This window comes from Pinus tabuliformis, chromosome 9 (genome assembly GCF_031772625.1).
Source record: "Pinus tabuliformis cultivar Carrire ecotype Pingquan chromosome 9, CPIR1, whole genome shotgun sequence".
Lineage (NCBI taxonomy): Eukaryota > Viridiplantae > Streptophyta > Pinopsida > Pinales > Pinaceae > Pinus > Pinus tabuliformis.
Window position 1 is genome coordinate 1,333,584,917 of NC_142307.1, and position 16,314 is coordinate 1,333,601,230.

General features: G+C 38.8%; 1 pseudogene across 1 annotated transcript in view; it reads left to right on the forward strand.

Annotated features, from left to right (window-relative positions):
• The window catches only part of LOC149153439 (beta-ketoacyl-[acyl-carrier-protein] synthase III B, chloroplastic-like), a 28,354-nt pseudogene extending 17,702 nt beyond the window's left edge, over positions 1-10,652 (forward strand). The window contains exons 6-8 of the transcript XR_016263346.1: positions 9,479-9,543; positions 9,785-10,007; positions 10,110-10,652. The product of XR_016263346.1 is annotated as a beta-ketoacyl-[acyl-carrier-protein] synthase III B, chloroplastic-like (transcript). The remainder of the gene's footprint in view (positions 1-9,478; positions 9,544-9,784; positions 10,008-10,109) is intronic.
• The last annotated feature ends 5,662 nt before the right edge of the window (positions 10,653-16,314 follow it).

The window sequence follows — 16,314 nt, forward strand, 5'->3', positions numbered from 1 at the left end:
TGGTCTTTGAAAGTACAGGCTTGATCCTTCTAGCAATCACCTTTGAAATAACCTACACTATTGCATAAAGAGATGGGATGGAAATCTTCAAAGGAGGCAGGATAGTCCACTCTTGGAATGAGAGCTATGAAGGTGGAACTGAAAGCTACCAGAATCCTTCCCTATCGACGAGACTCATTAACAACTCTTAACATGTCTTTGCCAATTAAATCATAAAACCCTAAGAGAAATTTAACAACCCAACCATAAGGACCCGGGCTTTTGTCTTTTTGAAAACTATCCAAGACTGCCTTCAATCATCAGACACTTCTTCCATGAGTGTATTGTTTTCTTCAACATCCACAAATCTTGGAAAGGATTTGAGCCAGTCTAACAACTTCTGCAATATTAAGCCCCTAAGGTTCCTTGAAGAGGTTTTGGAAATGTTCCTTATCTAGAGTGGCAAGGCCTTCAAAATTTGAGATCACACGACTATCCTGATCCTCCATATTCCAAATTGTGTTAGTCACCTTCTTGCCTTTTGCATAGGCATGAAAGAACTTGGTATTCTCATCACCACAATCTAACCAGATTGCTCTGCTTTTTAATTACCAAGTAGCTTCCTTAGCAGCTAGAATCTCCTTCCTTCTAGCTTCAAGACTGATCAACTCCTCTGTGGACTCTTGAGAGCCAAAGCCCTCTTCCCTGGAATCTGAAATGGCCAATATTTTATTTTCAATCTCAGCTAGGTCTTCCTCCTCCCTTCTACGCTTATTTGCAACCCACTCCAGAGTCAAATTCTTGATATGTTTAATATTCGGCCTCAAACTGATTGGCAACAGACAAAATGGACTGAGCATCAAATACACACCCGTTATCTCTAAACGGTGAAATGAAACCCTCTTATTTTATCCAACTTGAATTCTTTTTGAAGGGACTGGCGGGCTTATAATTTTTCCCTTTCAATTCTAACAAGACAAGAGAGTGATCGGATTCATCTCCTGAGCCTACCCATTGACGAAGAACCTACCCATTGACGAAGAAAATTATACCTCTGCACCAAAGGTTCTGCCACTAAAAACCTGTTTAATCTTTTTGCCACACGCCCTTCACCAAAATGATGGTTTCTTCATGTGGGATCAATCAAATTCTTTGGAACAATTTTATGTGAGAAAAAAAATAAAAAAGAAAATCAATTTTGGCCTGAGGACCCCATGACTTGGCTATGTTAATTTTCCACTGTCTATGTTGTTACAATCACTTTAGTTGGATTTTTTTTTCAATTAGCAATCTTTTAAAATAATTTAATCTTCCAATGATCAATAGAAATTGTAGATAGAACAGTCAATGCAATATATGATAGAAGACAATCAAGAGCAATAACAAGAGACACCAATATTGGTCAAAGACCAGGGAAAACCCCACAAAGGGGAAAACCCTTCCAAATTCTTCTTATTATTAGATTGTCATAAAATGTCCAACAGAGAGATTACAATGTTCCAATTCACCAATCAAGAGTCAAAGTCAATCCCTTGACTATCCAACAAAACCAACCAAACAATATCCAAGAGATGAGCCCAATAGACAAATCCGATCAAAGTCAAGGTTTCCAAAAATGGTCAAAATCTGCGGTCAAAGGTCAACAAAATTTTAGGTCACAAGCTTAGAGACCTAGTGACAGACAGTGCAACTGTATTCCTCCAGCTGTGGGGAGCACCATATCAACATAGCGGCTGTAGTCGATATTTCTTTGATCAAACCTTGTGGCTCTAGCTTAATTTCTTCTTTTCACATGTTTGAGCTCGGACCCTATAATTTCAGACCTGTATGAACCAATACGAAGAAGAGAGAGAAGAAGATGCTTGATGCTGATGTTCAAATGAAGTTAACTCGTTTTGTATTTATATGCTTCCAAGGGTTGCTCAATTATTTTTTAAACTCGACCTATACTTTTGTGCACATGTGGGATTTCACCTTAAAAATACATTTTTCCTTAACAAAATTATTTTTTTCCAAGGGCTAGGAGGGGTCTTTCTTGATGAGGAAGACTATCCAAAGGAGGGAATTTGTCCCTGGGTTGCCAAATCAATAGGATGTTGCTCCCATAGAGTAATTTAAGTCACCTCTAAGAATCAGATTCTCTTCCTCCAAAAAGACTTATCAAAGAAACGATTCTAAAAGGACACCAACTCCTCATTTGGCCCATGGAGATTGATAAAGGTGAAGGCTGTGTCCAATTCTGCTGAAAAACCCACCAAACCCAAGCCAGAGGCAATACTTCAAGTGTTAGGAGCCTAAATCTTTCAGGAGTCCCAACCCAGAGCTAGTCCACCCAATCTAGCACGAACATCTAGAGCAATGAATTTCCATGATCAAAAGAAAGACTCAAGAAGTTTAGAGATAAAATCTTCCTCACCAAAAGTTTCCTGAAGAAAGAGAATATCGGGATTCTCCACATGAACCAATCTCTTTAAAGCAAGTTTTTTTGGATTACTCGCCAGCCCTCTACAATTGAAAAATATAACTTTCATTGGGTAACCCTTGTTGTCAGTCATTACTTTAAGTGCTCCATTTATGGAAGTTTGTTTGCCTGCAGCCATCTCCTCACAAGCTTTTGCTTTTGCTAAAGAAATGTGAGATTTCTGTCCCCTACCTTTCGCGGACATAGATGAAACTGTTAACCAACCAAATCCTCCATTAAAACCATCAAATACTGTAAGGACATGTCTTGACCTCAAATTGTAAAGAATCTCATCTTCTTCCAAATCACCTAAGCATCTCGAAGAGGCAGATGTTACTGGCAAAGAGTACCCCGACATACTAACAAATATTGGACAAGAGAATGAGAAGTGATCGGCTTATGAGGACCCAACAAATCCTTTTCTAAAGTAGAATCACCCCAATTTTTCCCAAACACTGAAAACGAGCTTACAAGTAAAATAACAGGGGGAAGGGAAACAGAGTAACCATGTATTGAAGTGCCCTTGCTAGTCTGGATAATCAATGCCATATGATTAGGTCCTGTAGAGACATCCACCAAAAGATCCTTTGCAGAGGTCACCATGGTACTCGACTTAGCGACCCCGAACTGCACTGGATTCTCTACCCCTGTCCAAAACTCCTTTTGCATATTTGCATCAATTGCCTGTGCCCCTTCTACAGTCTTTTGTTTCTTGAAGGCTTCCACAAAAACAAAGGGTTTTTGAATGGAAGACTACAATTGTTTACCAGATGACCATACTTTTGGCATCTTTTGCACCTAAACAAAATCCCTTCATAATCTAACACCTGTAATATGACCGTCCCTTTTCCAATATTCATGGTCTCATGCAACTTCTCTCGAAGTTCCAGACTAACAAGGACCCTTGCTACAGTCATGTCTTTGGTCTCTTTGGTATCTTTAAAGGAGAAATTCTCATCCAAATAATGACCCAGACTATTTCTCAAGTTTTCAAAACTTTGTTCCACATGTGTGACGACACCTAGGAAAATGAACCCACACTGGCACCACATATAGTCTTTCCCTGCTAGCATAAAAAATAGGAGACCGAAACTTGGAGATGACAAAAGTGGAATCAATTGACCATACCTCTTTTGCAATTGTTTTAGGCTCCTCCTGGGTTTTGAAATTCATTTGAATCCAACCCTTGGCCAACCAAAATATCTCCGGAGCATTGATTGATCTTTTCATCCCTTCATTCCTCAAGTGTCTTTAAACAAAACTCTTGTCCTCTGGCCGTATCCACCAAGGATTTTTTTGCACACTCCACTGCCTAAGCCATCTCCACATCATCTCCCAAACAAAGCTGGTAAGGAATAGGGGTTTTGCCACTTTTCAAATCGCAGTTCTTCTTCTTTTTGGAACAAATGAAGAACAGGCCCCGGGCCATCCAAAGAGGGCAGATGTGGATCTCCAGCCTCCAGTCCATCCTCCACTTGCCTAAACTCATTCTTGTTTCCAGCCTTAATAGCCTCCTGAGCGGCTAAAACCTGACTTAATAACCTCCTGGTTTGTTGAAACTTGAATATTTCCTACATTAGTAGTGGGAAGCTCTGCACCATACTGAAAAGCCTCAGAGAATTGACCCAAAACCAGTGTTTTACAACCAGGCCGAGTTGACTCGGAAACGGCCTGGTCATACCGAGTCGGAAAAAAAAAAATGCGACCAGGCCAAGTAACCGGCCAGTTTGGCCGAGTCAGCTATGACTCGGCCTAGTCATCTAATGACCAGGCCGAGTCATAGCTGACTCGGTCAACCAGGCCGAGTCCGCATTGACCAGGCCGGGTCAATAAAAAGCGGCTGGGCAGCGTTAAACATGTGAATTTAATTCAACACTTTATAATTAGAGGCATGTGAATTTAATTCAATGACATGTATTTGATTGTGAATACAAAATCTCAACTGTAATTTACAGAGAGGACACAGTGGGTTGATCTGATTGTTTGTTGTTTCTTGTACAGGTATTAATCACTGTATTTGAAGTCAGTAAAAATAAACTGCAGAAATTCTACCTTATGTATGCTGATCTCACTTCTGATGCTTCAGTGCAATCGATGAATTTTGATTTTCAGCTGTAGCCAGTACAAAAATTTAGGACCTTGTGAAAGAGATGAATGCTGATATTGGATTGTCTTGTTCTTGATGATGTCAATGTCAAAAAATTGGCATAATGCTGACAATGGCTCACCATTCAGTGATGATAGAACTCTGATGTAGTTACTGTGCAAGTTGTCCTGGCTAGCAGTGATTTTTTGGCTGTGTGCATGTCTGGAAGGGCAGATAAGTGTTACTACTAAATTTATGGTATCCGTGCTGGGCTGGATAATTTTGTGCACAGAACATGAGGTTTAGTTTATCCAATTTGTCCTTTGCCATTTTTGACATTCTTGGTTTCTCATTTAACGATTAGAAATTAAAGAGAATTTATTGCATTTGCTATGTAATAGAGTAGGGAAGAAGGTATCTGAGGATAATATGGAGTAGAGTAAGGGGAATATTGCCTAATTCTGGTAAATTTCTTTAATGTTCAACACAGAATTGAAAACTTGACCTTTGGAAAGATCCAGAGGTTGAGCATCGTAAAAGCAGAGTCTTTTTCCCACATTTTCTTATGTGAAGCATCATAACCATAATCAATTATTGAATCTCGAGAGTTAAGCACATAAGTATACAGACATACATAATTGTATGGCAGTTTGTTCTTGTGGGAACTTTGTGGGTTAAGATTATGCTAATTGATGTTATGGATAACTCTGATAGATTAAACATAGTTATAACTTATAAGTTGTCTAATGGGGTTCAGCTAATTTACGCTAGAAATGCATAGAGAAAGAGAGAAGGAAAACACAGATTTAACTAATCAGATAGTGTTGATCTAATTGACAGCCCTTGGGGTAACTGCCAATCCTCCTCTTAGTTGTTTGACTTATTAGTATTGTCCCTGTTATCACCCAAACTTGCAGCCCTTAGTGCAAAGCCTTCACATGGTACCACGTTCAAGTTTAACTCACAGGAGTTGTCATTGTCACCTCAACAACTACCTACCCTTACTTTAGGTTGGGTAATCCAACACAAGGGGTTACTAATCTCAAGTGTAACTCATAGGAGTTGTCATTGTCACCTCAACAGCTACTTCCCCTCACTTTAGGTTGGGTAATCCAACACAAGGGGGTACTAAGCTCAAGTGTAACTCACAGGAGTTGTCATTGTCACCTCAATAACTATTGCCCCTCACTTTAGGTTGGGGAATCCAACACAAAGGGACCTTCTCTAACAGCAACCAGGTTCCCTAACTTCTAAGTCTAGAATACAAGGTTTCATAAGTTACTACCCACTTGCATCGACTTCATATATTAGTGATTAGCACTTGAGTTGATTCTTTAAGTATAAGCTCAGATCATGAGCCTACTTTGATCATATGTTGTCTTCCATCTATATTATAATGCTATGTGTTTGGAAACATGAATGAAAATCTTTAAAATTATGTTTTTTTATAAAAAAAATAAATATTTAATGTATTTTTTACAACGACCGAGTCATTGAAATCGACTAGGCCGAGTCATTACCGAATCCTGGTCGGAGTCGGAGTCGATCCTCGGCCTGGTCGGAGTCCTGGTCCTGGTTGTAAAACACTGCCCAAAACCACCGTAAAGACTCCTGTACCCAAGAAAACCACCACTGCTCGAAAGAAAAGGGCATCCTAAATTCAGAAGCCCCAGCAAAAAGGAACCTTGTAAATCGAGAAAATTGTCACTAGAGATCGGTGCGTCCGTGGGTGTAAAACCCCACACATTAACCGCATGAGAGCAACTACCTCCCTTCAAGAGGGGAAAAAGGATTTACCTGGTGAAACCCCCGGACACATGACAGGAGAAATGAAGGAATCTCCTGCATGCAACCAGTTCTCTCTCATAGAGAACTCCAGAAGGAATAAGCTAATAGTATTAATTGCAAATTCCTAATGCTGCTTCTTTATAAAAACTTCTCGAGAATGGATTGGAGCTCTGCAAAGACCCTTATTCCACTGTCGAATCGTGCCTACGGTTGTCGCTGCTACCACCTGAGTTCCCCTCAACTCCCTACTTGTAGCTTGGCCTCCCCCTTGTTGAAATGTAACTAGGATCTGTCTTCATAATTGTATACGAGTCATGACTTAATGTAATTAGTGATGTACTTTTCAAAACAAAAGGAAAAAAAATGTATTTTGTAAAAGAAAATTATTTATGTAAATGGGTTTCTTGCCCATTGGTTTATTCTCCTAGGTCAAAGCACCCATTGTGTGCTCTAGGGTCTTGTGCAAAGTCAAAGGGTCAATAGTCATGATGTAAAGTCCCTTGGAGGGCTCTTGTATTAAAAGAAAGAAAAGTATTTTATGTAAAAGTCTGAGTCTAGAAGCCTCCAAAGTGACGAGTCAGCCAGCTCCTCAAGTCGGCCTAGAAGAGGCCTAATGTTCTGCTCAAGATGCCTATAAAAAGAGAGAACTCATCCTCATTTGAAGAGACATCAAGCAAGCGAATTCTCTGATCTGATCTAATCTAAGGAGGAGTAGTGAAATTTCTTGTAGAGGCAGTGAAAAGAGGAGTGAAATTCTGTTTTGGGCATCCTCTCTAGCTCACATGTGCGAGTTGCTGGAAGAAACTAGGGTTTCCTCAGATTTGTTTTTGCAAAGAATTTTGTTGAAGGCTTTGGCTGGCTTGTCCTTTGGTTGGTCTTGGGTCAAGGTCTTAGAAGTCTTCATTCAATTGATTCTATAAGGAATAGTTTCTGGGTTTTCCCCTTTGGGGTTTTGCCCTGGCTTGGAGCCTATTTCTGGTGTCTTCTTGTTTGCATTGTGATCTTCTTATTGGCATTTGTCTGGATGATAACCAAAACAAAATTATAATAATGATGCCCTAATCTAATATCACAAAAAAGTGTCAAGGATTAAGAGAAATCAATTTAATAATTACCCTAACTACTCTGCCCTAGATTTCTCAACATGGTGTCAGTGCTAGGGCTTTGAAGAAAGGGCAAAAGAGGAGATCAGATTGGCACCAATTCAACTCAAGAAGGTTATCTATCTAGGACCGAGCTCCTAGAGGAAGAGGATCGAATTTCTGGGCACTCAATCTAGCCCTAATTGCAGTGATAAAGCCGCAAGCATTTACAAGGAGAGCGATGGCATTTGGAGGGCATACAAGCCCTGTTCTAAGAGACCGAAGGGCCAATCCAAAATTGCACCCCTTTATCAGTCCTCTTCACTGTGACAAAATTGCAGACTTATACTAAAAGAGTGAAGGCATAAAAGTCTTGTATTGAGAGGACCGAAAGTCTGATCTAGCGCTTCAGGGTGGGCCGCACATCCTGGTGATAGAGCGAGGGTCTAAAAGGGACCTTACAAGCTATAATATCCTCATCAAAAAGGGTTTGTCATTCTGTGCAAAATCTCTGGTATGTATCCATGTATCCAAGACCTAGTTTGTTAAAAGTTTTGTTAAGGATAGTTCTGGGTTTTGCAAGGCATCAAAGGCCTATATATTGACAACTCCAACAACTCTAGAAAAGAGCCAAGTGTTCTCCAATTTTGAGCACAAGTCATGAGGTAAAAGTCTTTGGTTTCGTTATTATTGACTTCGTTCTGAGCATAAAACTACATTGGAAGCCCTAGAGTCACCTGTGCACTGACGTTCTGAGCATATCTGAGTTGAAAGTCTACAAAAAATTCTGAGCATCAATTCCAAATTGCAAATTTGAATAATTCCTCAATCAAATTCGAATTGTAGGCCTAATTAGAAGGCTACAGTCACCTTGAAGGAGAAAGCCGAGACTTCTTTAAAGTGCATCTTGTGAGACGAAAAGGTATGTGCATATAATCTGATCAAGGTCGAGATATTGTGGTAGATCCATCACTCATAATCTCACATGCATTTACAGTGGCAACAAAACCATAAGGTGGTGCATACCTGGATCCGTGAAAATTCTGTGCAAAAGAGACCTAGAACGAATCTTTTGTAGGCACATTAGGCAATCATCAACCTACAGTCACCATAACTCGTTGACCTGTGGGGTGACATAAAAGACCAGAACTTATGTTATAGGATCCACAAGGTTGTGGAAGTCCACAAATTTGACGGGAGCTCCAACAAAGTCCAAGATCCAGTTGTAAAAACAGTTAAGTCACAAAAACAGACATATATATGAGCAACTAAGGAACTGATTAGGCGATCAGTTTATCTGATATACTGAATCCAAAGCTAGCCTTTTAAGCTTTATAATGAGCTTCTTTGGGGCCAACCCAATTGCGACTAGTCATCGACCTTTTGTGAACACTTTATCTCTACATGCACCATTGTTTATTGGGCCTGCACACGTACACATATAAATAGAATCCAAACGATGGAATTTGATGAATTCACTATGTACTGACAATATATGAATACTGTGACAGTTAATACTCTTCTGAAAGATTGATAATCTAGATTCTGTTATGAAGCGAACATATAGCAATGAGTAAAGAAGAATCTAAAAAGACTTCTGGATCTGTATACATTATTTTGTGTCTACTTTTGTCATCATCTGGTAGAACTGTTGTTTGTGTCCCTACTCAAATACACGTACGCATATAAATAGAATCCAAACGATGGAATTTGATGAATTCACTATTTACTGACAATATATGAATACTGTGACAGTTAATACTCTTCTGAAAGATTGATAATCTAGATTCTGTTATGAAGCGAACATATAGCAATGAGTAAAGAAGAATCTAAAAAGACTTCTGGATCTGTATACATTATTTTGTGTCTCCTTTTGTCATCATCTGGTAGAACTGTTGTTTGTGTCCCTATTCAAATTGATTTTGTTTAAACTCCCGACATGCACATGTTTGTTGAAACTCTACAATATGTATCTAAGGATAGAGATTTTATAAAAGAGATTCACTTGTCTCAAGTAAGTGCTCTGGCATTGAGAAAAATTGAGAAAGGATTTTATGTGTTTTCTTTATGAATAATTTGCAGGCAGCTAAAGGAGATCAGGATGGTCTACTGGGTTTTGATCTACAGAGTGACGGGCATGGTCAAAAGTACATAGTTACATTCCGATACCAATGTTTTATTTAACTTTCAGTAAGCCTTTGTAAAGTGAACATTTATTTAGGACTCCTGCTAATTGTTATTACCTCAGTTGACAGAAAAAATGTCTCCATGGATTATAGTCTTTTTGTCGGGTGAAGAGGGGGTAGAAATTGTCATGGAATACAAATGCTTCTGCTTGCAATGCACATTCTTGTTTAAAGCTTTTCAGCATTGATCTGGATTCTGCAGGCATTTGAGTGTCCCAGTTATTGGAGAAGGTGCAGTGAAGGACTTACGTAGCTCAAATGGTGCAGCACTGAAACCTCCAAAACCTTCATCCCATTCTTGTATTCAAATGAATGGGAAAGAGGTTTTCCGTTTTGCAGTAAACCGTGTTCCACAGGTTATTGAAGCAGCAATGGAAGAAGCTGGGATTGCAGGTTCACATTTGGACTGGTTGCTGCTTCATCAGGTTTTGTTCAAAATTTATGTGTTGCCAGAGCATTTTTACAAAAGATAAGAATTTGACAAAAACAATACATTTGTTTAATGTTTGATGAATTTATTTCTGCAGGCAAACCAGAGGATTATTAGTGCTGTAGCTGATCGGCTGCAGATTCAACCTGATAGGGTAATAACAAATTTAGCTGATTATGGTAACACAAGTGCTGCATCTATTCCTCTGGCGCTTGATGAAGCTGTTCGGAGTGGAAGAGTTCAAAGTGGCCATGTTATTGCAACGGCAGGTTTTGGAGCTGGAGTTACATGGGGTTCAGCCATTGTGAGATGGGGTTGATTGAATACTGCTCACTTCAGGAATGGTAGACCAAGACAGCAGTGCTTGTCTGAAAAGATTTTACTGCCACGAGGAAAAGTTGATTGAGAAATCTAGTTCCTCCACGTATACCCATTGTTAATTCTTTCATTCTCGAGTTCTTTCCAAGCTCAATTACGGCAGCATTTGGGTTGCTTTGTTGTTTTTCTTAATTTCCATTTCATATTTTATAATCGTAACTTTGTTACGATAGAGTAATGCAAACAGAAAGTTCCTGGCAGTGTGCTTGACTTGATGGATACTGGTTTTTAACGGCAATTAATAAAAGGCCTTTACTTCAAAGCCCAGCGTTACACTTCAATGATAATATCTGTGTACAGATAATAGTTAAAAATTGAAAATACCCATTTTTCTCTGGTTTTTAAGTGATCCGAGCAGCCTATTTCATGTCTTTAACAGAGGATTATCATTACAGGCTATGCGAAATGCCTTTTTGTGCTGATTTTAAAGATGCGATTCATCTTGTATTCTGGGTCTTTAACTGGTTATAGATGATGCTGCAGCACTTCTATGTCATTGGCACACAAGCTATGCAGTATTGAAGTAAGTTGTTCGGTTGATTGGTATGGCTGATATACTTCCCACATTTACAATAGATTTATTCTTGTTTTATGCCCTCTTTCATACAGTTTTTCACTTTGCAAAAGTGAAAATTCATCCAACTTCTGGGCAACGTGTAAATGGGCTTTATTAATGGTCCTTTTTTGTGATTTTGGTTTTTTATCTATTTGAAAAACTCTCTTATATCTCTCAAATTTGAAGTGGTTTTGAAGTTCATGTTTCATACTGCCACACTAAAATTTATTATTGCTTTGTTAAAGCTATAAAGTTGAGTTCTACCAGTTGCTGCAGAGCTGAGTTGCATGGATATGGATACGGGAATGAATATGGCTACGGTATCTGAAATAGATAAAGACAATTTTTAAAAAATCAGGTTTTGAATATGTCAAATACATACACACGCATTAAAGCTTTCAGAATGTCATTCATGGATTTAAAATTTGGAAATAAATTCAAAATGATATTATCATCAGTAGAAGCCCAAGCCCTCTATTTATAACTAGATGTGATGCCATTAGTGGTAACATTCTATTTTTTCTAATTATTTTAATGTTTGCCTTTTTCATTTTAACAATCGAAACATCAGTTGAAACAATTTATATATGCTGACCAAAACAGCTAAAATGTTGGTTGAAATGGTCAATACAGTGTTTCAAAAAACTGAAACGCCACTGAAATGTTCCAGCTGTGTTTCAGAGGTGCTTTTTCAAAAACATTTCTGAAAAACAAAAATATGTTTCCAGCACCTTCGGGTGGATTTTAAAGATGCGATTCATCTTGTATTCTGGGTCTTTAACTGGTTATAGATGATGCTGCAGCACTTCTATGTCATTGGCACACAAGCTATGCAGTATTGAAGTAAGTTGTTCGGTTGATTGGTATGGCTGATATACTTCCCACATTTACAATAGATTTATTCTTGTTTTATGCCCTCTTTCATACGGTTTTTCACTTTGCAAAAGTGAAAATTCATCCAACTTCTGGGCAACGTGTAAATGGGCTTTATTAATGGTCCTTTTTTGTGATTTTGGTTTTTTATCTATTTGAAAAACATTCTTATATCTCTCAAATTTTAATTGGTTTTGAAGTTCCTGTTTCATACTGCCACACTAAAATTTATTATTGCTTTGTTAAAGCTATAAAGTTGAGTTCTACCAGTTGCTGCAGAGCTGAGTTGCATGGATATGGATACGGGAATGAATATGGCTACGGTATCTGAAATAGATAAAGACAATTTTTAGAAAATCAGGTTTCGAATATGTCAAATACATACACACGCATTAAAGCTTTCAGAATGCCATTCATGGATTTAAAATTTGGAAATAAATTCAAAATGATATTATCATCAGTAGAAGCCCAAGCCCTCTATTTATAACTAGATGTGATGCCATTAGTGGTAACATTCTATTTTTTCTAATTATTTTAATGTTTGCCTTTTTCATTTTAACAATCGAAACATCAGTTGAAACGATTTATATATGCTGACCAAAACAGCTAAAATGTTGGTTGAAATGGTCAATACAGTGTTTCAAAAAACTGACACGCCACTGAAATGTTCCAGCTGTGTTTCAGAGGTGCTTTTTCAAAAACATTTCTGAAAAACAAAAATATGTTTCCAGCACCTTCGGGTGGATTTTCCATTGACATAGCTGCGGAACATTTTAAAATTAATACACTGAAACCTCTTAACCAAATTACCATGTAACATTGGGCATTTCTTGAATTGGGATGTATATATTGCTGCTGCTTTTTTGTGTTTCTGTCATGCTTACTGGATCAATTCTTAAGGACCGTAACTTTAAATGAAGTATAAGGTGATCGACCCTCCAGCTTTGACATATGCAGAGATCAGCTTAAGGTGATTGACCCTCGAGCTTTGACATATGCAGAGATCAAGCTGTTCTGAAGGGTATTCTCTAGTGTCTCTGCATTGTCAGAAACACACAAATATCCAATGTATTTCTTTTCATTTTGAGGATGTTACCCAGGGTAAACTCTAGAATCTTCAGGGCATAAGGCTTGTCAACAACAGGGTTCAAATCTGTTACAATAATATGTATTTCTTCTCATTTCGAGGATGGTACCTAGGGTTTGAGGGTACCTAGGTAAACCCTAGAATCTTTAAGGCCCAATGCTTGTCAACAATAGGATTCAAAGCCATTATAACAATCTACATATTAAGAGTTTGACAACAACAGGGTTCAAAGCCATTATAACAATATACTTATTAAGAGTTTGATGTGTTTCTTGTGGGAATTGAACTTGGGTGGGGAGGATAACAAACATTCCTCCCAACCACCTGAGCTAGAGCGAATTGACACTATGCTGACTTATAATGCAGATTTTAGGCATAATCAAGAGGTAAGACACTTGAGTACGTTGCAAGTAGAATCCTATTACCTTCACACCTTAACACATGCCTTACTTAACTTGCACACTAACACCTTAACGCATGTCTTACTTCACTTGCACTATGCTGACTCATAACGTAGATTTTAGGCATAAGACGTGAGGCACATATGTTATGAGTACGTTGCAGTTGGAGTCCTATTACCTTAACACCTCTGAAGCTAGATTCATTGAAATATGCTGATGTGTCCCGAATCCAGCGAATCGGATATGTCGTGTCCGATTGGGACACGATTGAATCCAGATCGTGTACCAACTGGACACATCGTGTGTCGATTTCCGAACACGAATTCGGGAAAAGTGACCCGCTTGGGATAAAAAAGACGAGTTCTTTTTATTTGTTTTCTCTTTTTACTTTTGATGTGGGTTTGCTGTGAGGGGTTTGGAGCAAGGAGCAAAGGGTGGGAACATTTTAATGGAGATTCAAACAACATGTAAGTGCATTTTCTCTCTATTTTTTGCATTTGTATTACAACAGTTTGCATATGCATTTCTTTTACAAATTTGTGCATTTTTTGTTTATTTTTTATAGTGTTCATGGCTCAACCAAGGGCAGCAGGGAAGGGGCAAAGGAAGCGAAAGAATGTACCCATTGGAGATGCCCCTCCTCCCCCAATTTAATCAGAATCTGTTGCAAATATTCCATCTATTGCAAGTAACGTTGAGGGAAGAATGTCCCCATTGGAGATGCCCCTCTTCCCCCAATTTCATCAGTCTGCTGCAAGTATTCCCTCTATTGCAAAGTATGTGGAGGGAAGACTTCTTCCTCATGTAACATTGAGAAATATCCCTTGTGGAAATATGTCACAAGAGAGCAAGGGCCAAGCAACAAGGTGAAGGGAAGAGGCAATGTGAATTGGAAATGCAACTTTTGCCACAGTACTTTCATGAGCACATTTCCATGTGAAAGGCCATTTGTTGGCTTTACTAAGTTGTGGAGTTGAAGTTTGTACAAAAATTCATTTACAAAAGAGGAAAGAGAAATGGAAAGAGAGTTCAATGTTGGTATGGCAAATGTGGCTGCAAAATAATAAAAAACCAAGAATGATGACCCCTTTCTATTTTTTAGGAAAGACACCAACAAATTCCCATTTGAGAGTTCTAGTGGGGGACAAACAGAAAAAAGAAAGGTAATTTCAATTGGTCCAATAGACAAGATTTTTCAAAAGGAGAAACGGGAAAAGTTTGATTTTATCATTGCGTTTTTTTAATTATTATCAAAACTTCATATCCTTTAATGTTGCACACTCACCTCTATTTATTGAGATGTGTCGAGCTCTAACTCAAGGGGCTCCATCAGGGTATGTGTCTCCTAGTTCATAGAAGTTTAGAACCACATTGTTGATGAAGGCAAAAAAAGTGGTGCAAAAAATGCTTGAGCCTATGAAAACATCATGGCCAACATATGGGATTAGCATTGTTTCTGATGGATGGATAAATCCAGCGTGACACCCGCTCATCAATTTCATGGTGTCTTCCTTGAATGGTCCGGTTTTCTTGAAAACAGTGCATACACTTGGAGAATACAATATATGGGTGAGTTGTTTATTAAAGTTATTAAAGATGTAGTTGTTGATTCTTGTGTATAAATCATTATAGATAATGCACCTGTTTGCAAGGCTACTGACATGATTGTGGAAGCTAATTATCCACAAGTGTTTTGGACACCTTGCATTGTCCATTCATTGAACTTGGCACTGGAATCTATTGCTTCTGATGTGCTTTGGACTAGTAACATTATTGAGGATGCACGACATATCCGTAACTTTGTACAAAATCAAACAAATGCCCTCACTATCTACAATGAGTACAACAATCTATTATTGTTGAAGATTGTGGATGCACGGTTTGCCTCTTCATTCATCATGTTGAAGAGGTCGAGGGAGGTCAAAACTGCTCTTGGGGCCATGGTTATTTCAGAGTTTTGGTCTTTTTGGAGAAAGATAGATCAAGTATCCTCTAAAAGAGTGAAGGACCCAACGCTAGATGATGTTTGGTGGGAAAGGGTAGATCTATTTATTCAGATCATGGACCCTATCATTTCTTTGCCTCGATTTGCAGACACAGACCAACCCATCCGAGGAGAGGTTTACGAGGGATGGGATTCCATGATTTAATCTGTGAGGAGCATTATTTTAAAGAGTGAGTGCCCCGATTATGATAAATCACCAAAGGCTTTTTTCACCACTATACACGATATTCTTGTCAGTAGATGGGACAAGAATTGCACACCTTTACATTTGTTGACACCTAATCATCAGGATTGGGTAAACATAATGTAAATAAATAAATAAGTAATATGAACAGTGATCGGGAGATGAAGTGAACAGTCTCTCCCTCGTGTATATAATGAAGACCAACCTGAAGGAATAAAATATATGAATCAATTTTGCTTTGAGGAGTTACTGCCTGGCCTGACATGGTATCAGAGTCAGCTCCCAAAATAGTTGTAACTCCCTTTTGTCTACTGCTTTCTATCCTATGCCCCGGTGGAGTTTGCCCACTGCGCTCTCTGTCCACTGTCTACTGCGCTCTCTGTCCCCTCCATAATAACTGCCACTGTCTAATGCACAATCGCTGCCTCTATCTAACGCATAACCAAGAAAAAGAAAAATTCCGCTGTAAGATTAGCCAAGTAGAAGTATGGGTTACTCAATTTCCTTAACATATCTTCGAGTGGTTAATGCCCTATTTCTCTTCTGAACAAGTTGGAAGAAGCAACAACATAACGTTTGAAGGCCTTACTTTTATAATCCGCCCTTTGTTTCTCTGCGTTGAACGAACCAATCCGCCCTTTGTTTCTCTGCGTTGAACGAACCATTCCGCCCTTTGTTTCGAAACCTTGCTGGAGTTGTTGGGTCATCCTCAGATGATGGGAATTCTGTGTCTTCCGAAGAGCCGGCGAGGACTCCGAACCGATGCCAATCTTGCAGGAAGCGTGTGGGATTGACGGGTTTCAAGTGTGAGTGCGGTT